A 19,842-nucleotide genomic window follows, 5' to 3' on the forward strand; every position below is an offset into this window, starting at 1 on the left:
TAATTCGTTCTATGCAACGAATATAATTACAAATATTGTGTTTTGCAACCCAGGTTCCAATTAAAAACATGTCTACAACATTAATAATACGCATCACCATATATATTATGGTCATATTCGTATTATATATATATATATATATATATATATATATATATTCAAACCTCTCTCTAACATCATCCTTATACAATACTTTGGGGTTGGGGGGGGGGGTGTTGTCTTCTTCTTTGCCATGGAATCTTGAATTGAAAAATGATGAAAGAAACAAATGAAATATTAAGGAGCTGGAAGCTTCCCTACCAAAGAACAAACTACATGTTACGTGTGGAGGTACGTTAAGATTAACGTACGTAGTCAATCCATATTAACTAATTAATGTTTGGAGTATTTCAAATTTGACTTTGGTTCTTTTTTACTTTATTCATTTCAATTTCTTTTTTAATGCGTTTAAGTGGGCGTTTGGACATGAATTCCGAAAAAAAAAAAAACAAATTTGGAATTTCACTAAAATTTGAATTGAAGATGAAGTTGTGTTTGGTTATAATTTTTGCAACATATTTGGATGTCTTTTTTTTTCAAAATCATGAAACATGATTTATACCTTATAACTTGTAAAAAATATCAAAACTACCCCAATTTGATTATCCTACTTGAAATAAACAATCAAAATACTATTGTTTAACTGTTATCATATTCTGCTTTACTGCAATGTACAAAAGAAGCAAAATCAATATCACATTTTTTAATTCTACTAACACACAGAAAAGGTGCAAGAGCAGGCATAGCCACATCAGTCATAACCATATAATCTCATAAGTTATAACCATATAATCAAACTTCCAGTAGGCATAGTTCAAGTATCAACTAGGACCGATGTTCCACCATCAGTCGCCAAAGATGAAAAACTAATGGGATCATTTTATAAATTTTAAAAATATAGGGTAAATTTATAAAATTAAAAACTAGCAAATTCTCATTTTCAATTGAAAAACTGGCGGGAACTAGTTTTTCAAATTTGGAAACTGATTTTCAAGTGAAAAGGGAAAAATTAGTAAGAATGGGATAACCAAATATTATTTTCAAAAAAAATTGAAAAAAAAGGAAAAAAAATTGTATGTCCAAACAGGCTCCAAGAGGAGGGGGAAAAATCATAAATAGCCTGATTTGCAACTGGTAATTGAAAATTAGTCACAATTTCAAAAGTAATCAAAATTTAGTTACTTTTTCATATAAAGATAAAATCTGAACAAAAACACTCTTAAAAATCCAAAAAAAAAAAGAGCATAATATGCTAGAGTTCGAATTTTTTGCATATGAAATTCTAATATAATATGCTGGAATTTCATAATGTGCTGGAGTTCCAACATAATACGCTAGAAGTTTATACTCATGAGTCAGGAGCTCCATAATTCAGCATATTATGCTGAAATTTTTCTTGTTTCAACTAAGGTATTTTTTGTCCAGATTTTATTTCCGCATAAAATAGTGGCTATTTTCCAATGATTTTGTAAACGATGACTATTTTTCGATTATCAATCCGAAAACTGACTAGCCCCGTGCTATTTGTTCTCTCCTTATAAATATATGGACGCACTTAGCTTATATTATCATGGTTTTGTTCATAGGTATTATTAGGTCATATTTTCAACCAGAAAGCGTAGGACAAATTTTGGTAGAAGGTAGTTGACATTTAGATGTAGGAGAAAACCATATGTGAATTAAGAAGACATTTACCAAATTGAATAATGTGAAACCTAGCTACTTATGCTTGAAAAAATACTTGCACAAACACACACATAGGAGAGAAGGATATGGGAAGCTAATCCTTTAAAAAAATAATTTAGTAATTTTATATAAAGTAGTGGCAAATACACCTAAAAGGTTATAACAAAGTCCTCTCTCGTGATAATAACGTTAATCTTTAATATTATTTAATAGTTTTGGCTTCATCCAAAATTCAACGGCCATTGACATTATATTTAAGTTTCTAGAACATTTCTCATAATAGTGTTTCATTGTTTATTAGTAGATTAAAGTTGGTAACAACTTTTCGGTATGCATTGTGGAGAATGGATTATATAAATAGGACTAAAAGAAATTTGGACGAAAATGTTCAAACCAATTTGATAATTTATTTTTTGAAAAGGGAGAAATACAACAGGTAACCAATAATAAATTTCTCATATTTGTCACCAAGTCGCGGTTTACCAATACAAGTTACTACTATCTCGTTGTGGGTCTTATCAATAACTTTTATAAACCTAAATTGTGTAAATTTTGTATGAATTAAAATGTGCCCTCTGACAATTAAATTCGGAGGTTAGCTTGGAAATACCATCAATCATCAATAGATAATTCAATTTTCAATTTCATTTCCACTGTTTCCTTAAGTTCCTTTTTTCTTTTTCTTTTTTTTTTTGTGGGGGGGGGGGGGAGGGTGGTTGGGTTTTAAGCTTCAATTCAACAACCACTTAATATGGCCCAATTATATATGGGCCTACAGTATATGACCTATATTTGGGCCTGGACTATACCAGCTTTTCCTAACATGGACACTTTCTTGGGTGGAAATGGCATGGGGTGGCCAGTTTTTAAGATGCTATTTAGTATTTGGCCAGCAATTTCAATGCTAAGCATATATATCCACTATTTTGTTATTAGTAATGTATATGAATAGACGTTTTTATCCTTTCTTCATCTCTTTTCTTTTCAACCCTTTTTCATTATCAAAATCTCAAAACCCTCGCTTCTCTCCGACACTAAAACTTTCGTTTCTTCTCTTAAAATTTGGATATATAAAATCAATTGGGTGTTCAAAATATTTGTTAGGAAACACCTTTGTGAGTTGATTCTACAGATTTGGACCATTTGTGATCTAATTTGCTAGGGTTTGTCGAAAATTTGCGAAGCCGATTTTGGAGAAGACGACCACCTGGGGTTTGTTGATTTCGTGAAAATTGAATCAAATTAGCTATTGGGATGTGTTTGTACTGCTATTGGAAAGTTGTGTTCCTTACTTGAGTTTGTTTTGTGGGGATTAAACGAGAATCAAATTCAATTTCTGAAAACTTCTAGACATTAAGCAAAACAAGTAAACATTAGGACATAATTTTCTAAACATCCTGAAATATTGAACTAGGAATCTAGTATTGAGGATAAACGTTTCTGAAATGTCCTTAACTTTTGGACATTAAGCGAACCATGTCTTTAATATTTGCGCACACTCATGAAATTAAGGACACTATGTCCTTAACATTTACATTGCATATATGAAGTTGAGGATGTCCTAAAATTTAACAACATATAGTGCAAATACAGGGACACTTTACCCTTAATATTTACACAACACTCATGAAGTTAAGGACATTGTGCCCTTAATATTTACACAACACTCATGAAGTTAAGGACACCATGTCCTTAACATTTACACTCCACGTATGAAGTTAAGGACATGATGTCCTAAAGTTTAAAACAGAAGGTGCTAATTCAGGACACTTTGTCCTTAATATTTACACAACACTCATGAAGTTAAGGACACCATGTCTAGCACAGGGGTATTTTTGTCCGGGCAGGTAAAAATTTTATTAAAGTGCTGGCTAAAGAATAAATACATTTTAAACAGTTGTTAAAGAGTAAATACAATTCTAATTAGTTACTAACTGTGCACTTCCCCCCTTTATTGGGAGATTTAAAATAAAAAGGATTATGGATTATTTTCATTTTAGCCCACGCTAGAAATTATTTACATTTGGCAGTCGAAAAAGTGTATAAGATTTGTATAATTTATATATATATATATATATATATGTATGTATATGTATATATGTATGTATGTATATATATATATATATGTATGTATGTATGTATTACTTGAATGATCCTATGGTTGAGCGGCAGAGATAGCGGCAAGAGCAATCAAAATCGGTAAAGTTAAGGCAATCTGGGAAGACTTCATGTTGTATTGAACATAGCTAGCTATCCTGTAGCATAACACACAAAATCTACCAGGTTATCCTAATTTTAATATTACGAACAAAAGTGTAAAAGAATATCAGATGTATAGTAGGCAAGTTATGACAAAATAGTAGGATTTTATATTTTATTCTATCTTGTTGGGTAACTACAAACTCTATCATATTGTTATGTTTCTCCGACGGTACCTTAAACAAACAGTTGTAACAAAAAGGTAGAACTTTTCTTATATTGATCACTAATGGGGTGTAGCCCGAGCTCTGCACGGGCCCAATGTCAAGGTACTCCGAAATTCTTAAATATGCATAATCTACTATTCATAATTGAAAATTTTATCCTTTTAGTCGGTAAAATTTTCACCAGCAAACACCTGCTGCCATCACGGTTCAGTTCCAACACAAAGCTCTCGAGTTAGAACTTGGAGGGTTGATAAATCAGTGAAATTTACAGAATATGGAACATAATGCACATGGTCACTACCACTTTCATCTAAAACAATTCACACTTACATTGAGAAAACGATATTATTCCTATCATTTTCATTGTTCTGTCTCTAGTGGAATTTGTTGGCGAGATGGCATTGCCTTTTGATCGGACTCTTTGTCCGAATAAGAAGGTTATTCTCAGAACAAATGGGAGCTCTGGCAAATTACTTAAAAACAGTCTGACTATTTGCTATTTTCTTTACACAACCTGGTCCTCTTATCCACTACTCGTTGGTGGTTAACCAATTTCAAGCGTGTGCTTTCCAGTATGTGATGTAGTTATCATCCAGCTTCATGGGTGCGCTCTTTATTCCTGAAATACTGTGCAGGCTAGGCTAGGGTAGTTCTTTTGTTCTGAATGTGATGTAGGCATACCTCTTTTATCCACTGATGTTCGCGTTCAAGTATGCAAGTAATTTTACAAAAAAGTTTGCAATCAGCTTATACTGTAAAGCAGAGTAGTCACACGTATAACTGGGAGTACCTGCAAAGAGAAAAAGGAGCAAACATTTTACAAACATAGGCACATGTGCTGAAAAATAACACTTGCTATATTAACTTTTTTTCCAACTGTATATACACCAAAATACAAAGGTAAATATGGGAAAAATTCTACGAATCACTTATTTATGAGACAAAATTAACAATTTAAGCCATCTGATAAAAAATTAAAGGCAAAAAAATATACTTTGGAACAAAGTGTGCACTTCGAGGATTTGCATCAATTAAATGACAAAGAGAACAAACTGAAGAAGATTCATAATAAGCACATATGGTCAAGCGCAAACCATTCAAGCAGTCATAGAAGGACAAGAAGAAGTGAGAACCCAGTAGAAGCACTTATAACCCAAACCCGCAGAAACCGAAGTAAACCGAGAAACACACAAGTTTAGCTGAGGCTTTGATCAGAGGGAAAAGGACTAAAGCAGAAAGAGAAATTTTCTCAAACACCTAGTAAGAGAGTGGAGAAGAAAAATACAGAATTAAGAATTAGATGCAAACAAAACCTAGAGAACGAACAAGAATAACAGAATTGGTACCGAGCAAAAGCACAAATAAGAGAAAAAAATGCAACCAAACTGTATGTGTAAAAATGGGGGAGGACGTGTGCTACCAACACGGGCAAATGGAAAGAGCTCTGTGTGTGTAAAACAGGCAGCACTTGAAATGCATGTTGATGCGTTGTGCATATTTACTATGTCCAGAATTGTGCAAGATGTGTCATCTAAGAAAAGATTAGTCTTTTACAGGCTCAATCTGTTATCCAAGTCGGAGATGGTTTAACGGAAAACAAATTATAAATGTCAAATCTACGAAAACAGAAAAAGGCACAAAGTGGATGCAAATAGTTTAAATATGCAATCAGATATATTAGATCCGCTTAGGAACAAAAATGGAATGCAAATGATACAGTTGCACCATATGGTAGAAGCGAATGCCTTCGTAATGGTAGGACCAAAAATATATGGCTCAGAATTAAACTCTTGCAAGCGCGCAACCTCTATAGCATTCTCAGACAGAATATGCATTGGAAGTTGGTTCAAGCATCCTATATATTGATGGTTGAAAAGTCAGTAGAAAAGACAAACGAAACAGGAATAGCGCTTGATCACCCAAGCCCATTAAATCCAGCTCATATAACACATGTGACGGTAGAGTAAACAATAATACACCAAGAAATACAGCATCATCTACTCATTTATTTACTGTAATTTTGAATTTTTTTTAACTAAATTTGCTAGTTTGCCTCTGTAATAGATAAATGGAAGAATGTGAAAACTAAAAAGAAATAGATAAGTGGAAGAAAAGGGAGAGTATGAATTAGCGGAGAACAATTAGGAACCACGGGAATAAAGTTAATAATATAGTGCGGACAACATTACAGAGCTAAGAACACTAAAAGTCTGTTTGCTCAACTACTGAAGGATTACATGCACCAAATCCCCTAAGCATTCACAATTATAAAGATAAAAATATGTATGCTTTCTTACCTTCAGAGGGTCAATACTAAGTAGAAAATAGTGACAAAAAACTTCCACAGAACCAACTGTCCAAAATCGTGAGGTATTTCCTTTGGTAAGCAAAGTGTCCAATTGCAATGGTGTCAAATGATTTGAACAGCTTGGACATTTACATTAACACTTATTGTACTTTTTCATTTTATTTTTGTAAGCACACTCTGTGCATCTTACTAATAGGAGTAGCAAGAGTACATAGTCCTTCATATGGAGGTTGTTGTGCTATAATGTGTATAACTGGGAGGAAAAAAACCAACACAACGAAAGAATTGAATAAGATTATCAAGTATAGACGATATCCTCAAATAATGGTAACGATGAAATTGGAAAAAATTAGAAAGTCAATAAGTCAACCATGTACTAAATAGATTCTTCATAGTGCTTATATATAGATTGCATTGTGAAAACAATCATACTGTGTTGACATCTCAAGCTCCAAAGATGAACCAAACAAACCAAAAAATGGATATATAGCTTATGATATTTGTAGAACTTTGGAGGAAAAGGATAATTTCAAATGGATGAACACTTAATCACACAAGTTTGATTGTGGATTAATAAACCCTCCTCCTTTATCGGGGCTTGGGACTGCTGTGTTGTAGTATAACTGAAATATAGGCGGAGTTAAAATTTTGGTCATTCAGTTCTTCAGGTAGAGTTCATAGGAAATTCTATTATAACAAAGTTTTTGGTGGAATAAGGCTCAATATGATAGAATTAACACTTAAGTACAATAAACCCACACAGATGTTCCACTTTAATTGATGCTTCAGCATACTTAAAACGAAAAGGAAGAGTAGAGGACATTCACCTATATGAGGCTGTACAGTAAAAAATAAGCTGTATATTTATGAGCACTTGTTTGGTTCTTTGGAATCCATCAATTATGCCAGTTCAAGTTTCCTTTTTACCTGTAAATATTTCCATCTGAAGTTCTCAATGAGATGTTTAAAAATATCACAGAATACTCTATCTATTAAAAATTCTATCTATTACCCACCAAATTAAGTTCTATCACCGCACATAATTTATCTAAAATCAAAATTAGCAGCCCGTTCTCCTCCCAAGCGGAACAAGAAATTAAATTGATAAACAAATAATAAACATTTAGTAAAAACTCTGATTCATTCAAGAATTTTCTCAAACACCTAAAGAGCAAAGACAACTCCACATATTAAACTTTCTGTGCAGCAAAAGTCTAGCATCCCATGAAAGATGGCAGAGAGAAACAAAAGATAAGAAGAAGCAACTCACAGGAAAATAATAATCGAAACGAAAAATTCGGCAAAGTGTACAGCTAACAACAAGAAGAGCGAGGGGAGAGAAGGTCGCAGTCACAAAGGAGTTTGAAGATTGTTAAACTTTTCAGATGTTGCTAGATTGATACACAAAGCGTTAAAATTGGACGTATCTCAGTGCTCCCCTCCTAACCATATTCTTCTAGGAAAAAACTATTTACTGCCAAGACTATAGAATTGAACCCAATTATTCCACAGTCAAGAAATTCAACCCAAAACAATAGTAGAAATCTAGAAAAAGGCTTAATTCATTCAATAATTGCCTCGAACACCTAAAGAACAAAGGCGATTGAGACATTAAACTTTCTGTGCAGCAAAGCCCAAACATGCCATCAAAGATTAAATAGTGAAACACAAGATGAGAAGAAGAAAACTCACAAGAAACAATGATCCAAAGAGGAAAATTTGCGAAACTTTAAAGATAAGATCAAGGAATTTACAGACAGCGGAGCTTTTGAACTATTGCTAGATTGGTACAAATCGCTGCATTTGTAATAATCTTGGTATTAACCTTTTAATGCAGAGAACGCTGCGTCTGTCACGTTTCTCAAATTAAGGCATAAGGACAATATTACCCTTATAAAGACTAGGCAGACATGTCGTCCAGGTGCTTGCTAACTCCCCTTTATTAGATAGTAGAAAAATATCATTTGGTAGGGAACTCTATCAAATTACCGGATTATCATGTTTCACCAATAGTACCTCATTTACTGTTATAAAAAGTTAAGACAAAAAAGTAGAACTTTTACCTATATTGATCATATCAAGAATTCTCTACTAGATTGTCATGTTTCACCAATGATACCTTATTTAAAGTTATACAGTTATGACGAAAAAGTAGTACTTTTAACTATACTAGACGGTAATTGCCCGTGCCAGCACGGGCCCAATAGTATAAAAGCTGTAACTTTTATTTTTAATCAACTTCGTTTTGACATGAGAATCAAGAGAACTAAATTAGTCGGTAGTAATTAACATACTTTCTAAACATTGTCATGCATCTTTGTTTGTGCTTCATTATACCATAAGCTCAAATTTAGCATGCTCCAAAGAGCTCCTGCCAGTAAAAGAGTGCGAGTACACACGAATACACCACACATAGCTGCACAACATGCAAGAAATACATTAGAATCAGAAACCTCCTTCCACTCAAAATTTATTTCACTAATATAACAAAATTATACCAGACACATGGAAAAAGGGGTAGCTGTAGACAAACCCCAATAACTGTATCCTGCCATTAAGGAATTCGAGAGTAGCCGGCACATAGACATAATGAACGCAAGGAATTCACTCATCATGGTTTATCTCTTCATTTTCATTTTTCATGAAAAAAATAAAAGGTCTTTATGGAGCAAGTGTACAATTGCATATTGACTATTTGATATGAACTTACTTTCACCTTTATTAATCAGCATACTTCTTCTCTAGTACTCTATCATTATTGCAGCAGTTGCGACACTTTTTTCTCCAAGTCGTCTTCTTTTCCCTTGCTCTTTTTTCTAGCACTTAGATGCATTATTGAGGTAATTATTCTTCTTTCTTATCTTGTACTTCTTGTACCCTGACTTCCATATTTCATCAGAATTAGGCAAAACAACAGAAAACGAACATATTTCATCAAAAAAAAAACTATTAAATGTGCAAATCAGGAATATTTACTGATATGTATGTAAAAACTCTAGCAACAATTATGCAAAACAGCAAAAAACCAACATTTACCAACTAAAATTTAGATTAGCAATAGAAGAAGTGCAATATACCAAAAAAAAATGCACAAACAACTAACTATATTAAAGAGCTCGCAGCAAATTCAAATAGAACAAAAATGGATAAACTATCTGCAATTGCCAACAGGAGAATTCACAGAGAAGTCAAGAAGTAAAGGGGAAAATAAAGAGGTATACAGGTGAATAGACGATGGAGATGAAACAATGAAAAGGCTCTGCAGGTCATGGCGCTTACTCAGCAAATTTTAGGCTACCTGTACCAATCAAATGGCATGGAAGATAAAATTATACTAAATTACCTCAAAATAGTGTCCTCATAAGTAAAGTTAGTAGTTGTTTGGGTACTCGAAAATCGATAAGCCCATCCATCAGGTAGTTTAGCACCACAAACCTTTACAAGACCATATTCGCGTCCCACGTCGAGAATATCAGGTCTGACTTCACCACCAGTAATCATACACACAAGTGACTGAAATTGTTGTCTACTGAGGGAATCCCCAATAAAAGCCAGAGTTCCATTTTCCATCCTGGACGCACAACCAAGTTCAGTAAATTCCATGTATGTAAAACCAATTAAATATCACCTGATGAATTGAAGAAGGGAGAGAGCAGCGCCATATTCTATGTAACAATAAAATTTAGACACTGAAAAATAGTGCAAACAGAATCATCTATTTTCAGACATTATGATGTAGAGAGAGAGCATGCACTACATAGGGGAGCTTCACAGTCACAAATTCTTGCAGTTAATATGAGATATATGTTCTAATCTCTTTGGTTTACTCAAGCTTACACTTCTGCCCTTGGAAAATACATTACAAGCCATGGTAGGTACAATACTATTAATTCCAGACAGATGAAGAGAGGAGGTTTTAATAGATTTCGGAAGAAATTTTCTAAGGTTATACATCCCCGGCATCAGAAAGTAATCAATTACAGAAAAAGGAATCCGTACCTTTTCAGGAAGTTAACACCAGTAAACTCTTCCATCTCTCAATCTCTTGGTCTACAACGTAGTTTCTCATATTCAAAATCCATACGTTGTGTCAAGCGGCAAGCCCATATGGCTGACAACATTGCTTGCAGCCAAATCCAGAATATAGAGGCCTACTATCATCTGTGACCAATCTACCTTTAGCAAAGTTACAACATGGAAATTAAGATAAAGGTATTAGTAACCAATATCGTACTAACCATTGTATCAAATTCACCAGCAAATTTCAGGATAGGCCAATTGGTAAGCAAGGCCTTTTTTTAAGATTATCCATAACCCAAGAAAGGGTGATTATAATTGGAAAAAGAAGGAAATTAGGTATTTGTTCAACGACAATGTAATCAAATCCGTCAAGATTTGACTTCCATGAACATTAGAAGTTTACAAACTTCTGAGTCAGATGTCAAATTTTCTATAGGGCTGTCTGCAGAATTCACTGGAGCAGCAACTTCATTTACATGTTCTCTTGAACTACTTTTTTCTTCGAAAGCTCCTTTTAAATATCCTTTTTGGGCAGAGCTGGGAGGAATACCCCCACTTCCTGAAAAACATCATTAAAACATCACGCGGTAGAGACTACATATTGCTTGACCTCAATAACATCTCAGGATACAAAGATATTATAAAACATGAATAGGTGCGGAAGTTTCTTTTATGCAGAGAAACAGACACTTTGGCAAATAAAATCAAGTAGAGGAGTTGAAGCAACATATTCAGTACACAGTAAGCAGATTAGGATCTATTTATTCATACAACTCAGGAAAAGGAAGCTTCTCTTTCTTTTAATTTGAAGGACTGAAAACAGACACATTGACGTATGACGCAAAGAAAGAAAGGGACTTTACTATGGCACTAATTTTTCATAATTTGAGGCACACATAAAAGATTAAAGATTGTAATCAAACATACCATACCTTCTATCTCAGTATTAGTAATTAGTTCTTCGGTCACCTTATCCTTTGTAGTGGACTCCTTAGTAGGTGAATTTGGAATGGTGGGTTCAAAGTTCACGCTTTCTTCTGATTTCTCTATTCTATTTCGTTCTCTTAAAACTTCTTCATCTTTCACTGTATAATCTACAAGAGAACAAAGAATAAATAAGTAACTTAACAGGATTCAACAACGTTTCCATCAAGTTCTATTTACTCTGTCATAATAATGCTGTCCTTTTCGGTTTGTCCCAAAATAGTTACTCATGTTAAAGAGGAAAGTTCCTTCCTCAACATTTAAACTGGTGCCAAATACATATTACATTATATTGTTTCAAACTTAATGTGACACCTTACCTGTTGCGGAAGCCAAATGTATTTATGGTGAATAAGTCACAACTACTATACCAAAAATTATGACAGCCACCAAATAATAAATAAGACAATAAAGCAACAATAAAAGAAACACCATAATTTACGAGGTTCGGCTAATTTTGCCTACTCCTCGGACACAACCAATATTTTATTTCACTCAAAAAATACAAGTGAAATAATACTAAAGAGAGAAGATACAAATGTCTTAAACAGATGAGAAGGCAAATGAGAGGTGTGTTTAAATCCTAAACATTAGGCCTTCTTTTATAGGGAAAATTTTCCAACCAAATGGCTAACCCACCGATGTGGGACTTTGCCAAATTCAACAAATCTCCACCTTGGCAAAATTCCACATCTTCAATCTTCTCTCAATAACAAATTTTGGTTGTGTCTTCATCTTCAATCTTCAGTGTTCAACAATGTTGATCAAATCCAAACAATGTTGAAACTTGACCGCAGTCACCACTTTTGTCAGCATATCAGCAGGATTCTCTGTAGTATGAATTTTCTTCATCGTGACTCCACCTTCTTCTATGATTTCTCGTACAAAATGATACCGAACATCAATGTGCTTCGTCCTTGCATGATAAACTTGGTTCTTCGCTAATTGAATAGCACTTTGACTATCACAAAAAATTGTGATACCTTTTTGTTCAACACCAAGCTCCTTTAGCAATCCTTGAAGCCAAATTGCCTCCTTCACAGCCTCTGTAATAGCCATATACTCTGTCTCTGTTGTAGACAAAGCAACTATTGACTGCAAAGTAGACTTCCAACTAACTGGTGCCTTTGCAAAAGTAAACACATAACCAGTAGTTGATCTTCGTTTGTCCAGATCACCCGCAAAATCTGAGTCACAATATCCAATTACAGACTGATTGTCTTCCTGCTCAAAAACTAACCCGACATCTACAGTATTATGAATATACCGTAGAATCCACTTCACAGCTTGCCAATGCTCCTTCCCTGGATTGTGCATATATCTGCTAATAACTCCAACAGCTTGTGAAATGTCAGGCCTTGTGCAAACCATTGCATACATCAAGCTACCAACAACATTTGTGTATGGTACCTTTGACATATACTCTCGTTCAGCTTCATCCATTGGCGACATAGTAGTACTTAGCTTAAAATGGGAAGCAAGTGGAGTACTAACTGGCTTAGTCTTGTCATCTATGCCAAAACGTTGTAGTACTCTCTTCAAATATTCTTTCTGAGATAAACAGAGTTTCTTTGAACGTCTATCTCTAATTATCTCCATGCCAAGAATTTTCTTTGCCTCACCCAGATCCTTCATCTCGAACTCCTTCTTCAGTTGAATCTTCAACTTATCAATTTCTTCCGAATTCTTGGAAGCTATCAACATATCATCAACATATAGGAGAAGATATACAAAGGAACCATCTTTAAGCTTGTGCAAATACACACAATGATCGTATTTGCTTCTCTTGTACCCTTGCCGCAACATAAACTCGTCAAATCGCTTGTACCATTGTCTAGAAGATTGTTTCAATCCGTACAACGATTTTTCAAGTTTGCACACCATATTTTCTTTTCCAGCAACTTTGAATCCTTCTGGCTGAGTCATGTAGATTTCCTCCTCCAAGTTTCCATGTAAAAATGCAGTTTTTACATCCATCTGAACTAGTTCCAAATCCAATTGTGCTACCAAAGCCAACATAATTCTAATGGAGGAATGTTTTACAACTGGAGAAAACACTTCATTGTAATCAATTCCCTCCTTTTGAGCATATCCTTTGGCCACCAATCTTGCTTTGTAGCGAACATCTACTTGGTTAGGAAATCCTTCCTTCTTTGCAAATACCCATTTGCACCCAATTGCTTTCTTTCCCTTCGGGAGATTGGCCAATCTCCATGTATGATTCTGATGAAGGGACTGTATTTCATCATTCATGGCAATCCTCCACTTATCTTCTTCTGAACTTTGGACAACGTCTTTATAAGTGGTAGGAACATCATCAGCTACAATTGAGGTTGCACAAGCAACCGTCTCTATGAGACGAACAGGTTTCGTTATTGTTCTTTTTGGCCTGCTGGTTGCTATTGATTCAAGTTGTTGTTGAGGTTCCTGAGTTGGAATCTCCTCTACTGGCTCTCCTTCCAGAGGGTAATCTTCATTTGTTTCCTCCTCTGCTTCTTGTGTAGGAAAAATAAATTTTCCCTCAAACTCCACCTGCTTAGAAGCACCTTCATTTTGTTTGGTATCTTCTGTTACCTTATTTACCATAGCAGATTCATCAAAGGTAACATCCCTGCTGAATATTACTTTCTTTGTCATAGGACACCATAAGCGATATCCTTTGACTCCAGAAGTAATTCCCATAAAAATAGCCTTCTTTGCCCTTGGATCCAATTTTGACTCCGTCACATGATAATATGCAGTTGAGCCAAACACGTGCAAAGAGTTATAATCTACAGCAGGTTTTCCATACCATTTTTCAAATGGTGTCTTGCCATCAATAGCAGCAGATGGTAGACGATTAATGAGGTGGCATGCATATGTAATTGCCTCAGCCCAAAATTCTTTGCCCAAGCCAGCATTGGACAACATACACCGTACCTTCTCCAGCAAGGTCCGGTTCATACGTTCTGCCACTCCATTCTGTTGTGGTGTATGTCTAACAGTGAAGTGTCGGACGATGCCATCATTTTCACAGACCTTATTGAAATGATCATTTTTGTATTCACCTCCATTGTCTGTGCGAATACACTTGATCCTCCTGCCTGTTTGATTCTCCACCATCGTCTTCCATTTGAGAAAAATTCCCAGCACTTCATCTTTGTTTTTCATTGTATACACCCACACTCTTCGAGAAAAATCATCAACAAAGGTTACAAAATAGTGCTTCCCACCCAATGAAGGTGTTTTGGAAGGACCCCAAACATCAGAGTGTACATAATCCAAAATGCCTTTAGTATTATGGATCGTTGTACCAAATTTAACCCTTGTCTGTTTCCCTTTAACACAATGCTCACAAAACTCCAAGTTGCAAGCCTTGACTCCTTTTAACAATCCTTGATCTGATAGAGTTTTCAAGGATTTTCCTCCAGCATGTCCCAAGCGCATGTGCCATAGCTTGGTTGCTTCTGCCTCTTTGTCGTCACTGGATGTCACTGTCGCTGTCCCAATAACTGTACTGCCACGATAGCGGTACATATTATTATTCTTCCGATTAGCCTTCATTACCACTAGTGCACCGGAGCATACTCTCATCACTCCATTTTCTGCAATGATTTTGAACCCTTTTGATTCTAGGGCTCCCACAGAGATGAGATTCTTCTTCAAATCCGGTACATATCGAACATCTATCAATGTTCTGATCATTCCATCATGGTTCCTTAATCGTATTGAACCAATGCCATATGAGGTAAGAGGGCTGTTATCCGCTGTGTGGATGACTCCATATTCTCCTTCTTGAAATTCCACGAACCAGTCCCTGTTGGGACACATATGATAGCTACAAGCCGAGTCCATCAACCATATGTCTGATGATGTTGATGACTCTGTTGTAACTAATGAGAAGTCTGAATCATCACAATCAGCTACATTTGAATCCATAATGGCCTTTCCATTATTATATTTGGCCTTATTCTTCAACTTCGGACAGTCTTTCTTCCAGTGCCCTTTTTCTCGACAAAAGGCACATTCATCTTTGCTGGGTCTGGATCTTGACTTGGATCTTCCCTTCTTTGTCCTCGTTTGATTTTGAGGACGACCCCTCACAAATAGTGCTTCTCCTTCTCCGCCCTTCTGTTTTTCTCGCTTTCTTTGTTCATAGCTGTACAAAGCCGAACAAACTTCTCTGAGAGAAACTTCGTCATTTCCATGGAGTAGAGTAGTTTCAAGGTGCTCGTACTCATCAGGAAGTGACGCCAACAACATCAAGGCCAAGTCACCATCATCATAAGTTGTATCCATATTTTGCAAATCTGTGACCAACTTATTGAAACTGGTGATATGTTCATTCATCGTGGTACCAGGAACATAGGTGAAGTGAAACAGTCTCTTCTTCATGTACAATTTATTTTGACTGTTTTTCTTCAAAAATTTATCCTCCAGTGCTTTCCATAATTTACTTGCAGAAGTTTCCTTTGTGTATGGATATTTCTGCTCTCTAGCAAGGTAGGATCGAATGGTACCGCAAGCAACACGGTTGATAATTCTCCAATCTTCTTCTCCAATAACATCTGGTTTCTTTTCTTCAATGGCCAGATCTAGCCCTTGTTGAAAAAGGACATCTAGAACCTCGCCTTGCCACATCCCAAAATGTCCGGACCCGTCAAATATTTCTACCGCAAATTTCGCATTTGACACAATTCTTGTCATAAGCGAAGATGCCAATGATGACGTATTGTTGACACTTGATGTAGATTCTTCTTGTTTATTGTCTCCCATATTTGACACAAATATTATTTAATAGCTGACGACACAAATCAAGATTATTTCCTTTCTGATGTAGAAGATCAGACTAAGCTGCAACCACAGAGCATACTCAGACAGAACCTTGACTCAGTTACCAAGATAAATCTTTTCTGATGTGGAAGATCAGACTATGCTGCAACCACAGAGCATACTTAGACAGTACCTTGGCTCTGATACCAATTGTTGCGGAAGCCAAATGTATATAGTGTGAATAAGTCACAACTACTATACCAAAAATTATGACAGCCACCAAATAATAAATAAGACAATAAAGCAACAATAAAGGGAACACCAGAATTTACGAGGTTCGGCTAATTTTGCCTACTCCTCGGACACAACCAATATTTTATTTCACTCCAAAAATACAAGTGAAATAATACTAAAGAGAGAAGATACAAATGCCTTAAACAGATGAGAAGGCAAATGAGAGGTGTGTTTAAATCCTAAACATTAGGCCTTCTTTTATAGGGAAAATTTTCCAACCAAATGGCTAACCCACCGATGTGGGACTTTGCCAAATTCAACATTACCAACTAACATTTAATTTTTTCATATTTGAAACATTATGTTTAACACTTCCAAACAGATCCCACCAAATTGCATAAGACAACCTATCCAAACATCTCACTCTCAATAACAACAAAATATGTATCTTTAATGGGACATATCCATGGGGACTTTAATTTAGTAGCCATATTAGTTATTGCATAGTTGTTGAAGAAATAGATGATATCATTATTTACGGAGAAAAAGTTGAGAAAGAAAATTCATGATTTAGCACAAATGCACAACTCAGGTAGATCAACAAGTGGAGCAGGTATCCACAAGAGAGTATTCTTATGGGATGTTAGCTGCTTCACTGAAGCCGGCATAAAGGTGGGTAACACTAAATATGACATTTTTCTTGCATTGTGATAACTCGACTTACCTCCCAAAGAGAGCTTTAGCGGCACATACATTACATGGTGACATAAAATGGTTATTTAAGTGATTTGTCAGTATATAAAAAATCAAGGAGAATAGATATCTCATCAGGCATTTCAAAATTTTATGAGACCAAAAAGGAAGCCAAAATTTCAATTCATTCTTCTTAGCACATATACTGTAATAGGATAGTGCCATGCATGAAACTCCTCTTACCAAGAAAGATTGTTTTTTTTTATATCATGTTCTGAAATTATATATTTAATTTGACAAACTATGACTGAAAATTAACTCTCGAAATGGAATACCATTTTGAAAGACAAAACAAATCCTGAAACAAATATCATAAAAAATTGTATGGATGAGAGCAGTATGCGAAAATATCACTTAATTTCAGTAGGCTCCATTTGGATTAGCTGTCTTAATCATTCAAGAGTCGTCCAAGATCTCCTGAACGGAAAGTCGCTTAAATATCCTTCACAAGATACTGGACAAACAAATATAACTACATCATGCGTCATTCTTCACAAAATTTATGCAAATAAATCTTCTAATAAGCTTATATGGCAATGAGATACTTAGCTTCAGCAGAGACATCAGATGATATCTCTAATCAAACAATAGACTACTTCTTCACCTAGTGATGGTTTCAGAAATTCATGAAATTTAGCAAATCAGACACAATTTATAGTTAATCTACAAGGAGCTTCTCCTTCGAGGACAAAGAGAACCAAGAATATATTTGACTTATCTAAAATTCTTTATACTGGATTTAAACTTTCAACCCCACTTTAAATTAATTGTGAAAAATCAGTTTCTTTCATTCGTGAAGAAGAAAAGGAAGACATGAAATCCAAATAGTTACAACCAAAATCCTCAAATCTCGCTCTGTAACTATAACTCTTTTGCTATGTGGTGAAAATAGAAAACAGGATAGAGGTGTAAATAACTTCAGGTGCTAACAGTGTCAAACATTTGCCGGCAATTTTCTATTTTCTCCCTTACCACCGAAAAATGGAAAAGACCAGGGATGCATAAGAAATCAAATAAGAAAACCAGTTCATTGAAGATTTTTTACTAAACACCTCCACATCAGAGGTTTTTACCTAAGGAATCGGAATAGAAAGAGATGGTAGGTCGGTTGCGGTCGTTGGCTCTGGAACAAACAACAACTATACGAAGATAATAGTAAAAAGCAATTAGCAACACACCGCAAGATAGAAACAAAGAGCCCTAGTCCCCATCATCGTTGCCAACCCAGCACACTGCCCATTGAACAGACAAATCAATGGTAATGAGCAATGGAGAAGGAAATAGAGCCAATCCAAGCGCAACGGAAGAACACAAAAGGAAGATGATGAAAATTATTTTGCCTAGTCTAGACTCTAGATGATGCACACAAGTAGGAAAGAGAGAGAGCGAAGGGAATGGGGAGACAGAGAGAGGATATAGAGAGCCAGAAGGAGCATCGAGATAATAAGCCTAAAAAACGTGGCAAATCAGTTGCTGCGTAAGTATGCATAAACGAAAAGACTATATTACCCTTGATTTGAAATGTATTGCCACGACACACACACGTCGAAACTCTTTCTCTTCTATATAATAGAAATCTGGAACCTACTAAATCATTTAAGTGCAATATTTTCTTAGTCATTTATATGGTGGATCCACGTAGACAAAAAGGTGACGGAAACATGACATAGGCTAAAACAAACGATCTACAGTAATCTACAACACAGAAGATATATACTCATGAATTCTTATAAGCACATAAGAAAAAGATATCTAGCTTAATATTGCACAACAGACTGAAGCTCAACGGTTATTGACTTGACCTGTGCTCTCCCTCCGTCCAAGCAATATGTTCCTTTGGCGGCGCTCCAAATCTGAACTTGTATTTTACCTCCGTTTCAATACTTAAGTTGCCTGAATTCACTCTAAAACCCTGATAAGCATAATATTCTTTAATTAAGTAGCATATATTAAGTTTTTATCTTTTTGTTAACTTACTTAATTTTTATCATGCTGTTATAACTTTTATTGAAGGAGGATATAAAGATTTATGTCATTGACTTTTAAAAGTTTGTACTTGTATCATGAGCTGGTATTTGTTTAATTATCCATATGTCGTTGACCGTTGTTTTTTGTGTTTGAATATTCCTTCTATATAGACTTGAGGCTATAACTGTTACGTCAAGGACTTTTTTTCTATGCGGGAATTATTAAAAAAGAAGAATGGTGCATGTGAGCACGTGATTTTTGCTTCACGAAAATTACTCCAAAAGAAATCTAAAATAAAACAAATCTCATCTGTGTACAATTTTGAGAATTTGCGTGACATTTAGTAATTATTTTTGCCCGCAAATATTTACCCTTGCTGTGATTAATTAAAAAATACAAAAATACATGTTGCACGCACATTCAAGATTTAAGTGTACATCTTGGAATTAATTGAGTCACGTTTTATGGAAAAAAAAGAAAGAAAATTACAAAATATGCAGTTTTGTTGCGTTTTGTCAGTCATGTGTGCTGTTGTGTAATTTTGTTTTAAATTAATTAAATGTTTAGCCTTGTGTGACAATTGTTGTTAAGGTTTAACAGTGTTGTAGGATAATTTTGGTTTTACAAATTATTTTAGAATTTTATTGATTGTTAATTAAAAGTAAAAAGAAA

The 19,842-nt window shown here is 35.0% G+C and overlaps 1 long non-coding RNA gene across 1 annotated transcript; it reads right to left on the minus strand.

Annotated features, from left to right (window-relative positions):
* Window positions 1-4,378: 4,378 nt before the first annotated feature.
* On the minus strand, window positions 4,379-8,305 carry LOC104218341 (uncharacterized). Its single transcript, XR_708965.2, has 3 exons — window positions 8,152-8,305; window positions 7,287-7,386; window positions 4,379-4,941 (listed from the first exon to the last, which is right to left on the minus strand). It is a non-coding gene; the product is annotated as an uncharacterized lncRNA (long non-coding RNA).
* Between the last annotated feature and the right edge of the window lie 11,537 nt (window positions 8,306-19,842).

This window comes from Nicotiana sylvestris, chromosome 7 (genome assembly GCF_000393655.2).
Source record: "Nicotiana sylvestris chromosome 7, ASM39365v2, whole genome shotgun sequence".
Taxonomy (NCBI): domain Eukaryota; kingdom Viridiplantae; phylum Streptophyta; class Magnoliopsida; order Solanales; family Solanaceae; genus Nicotiana; species Nicotiana sylvestris.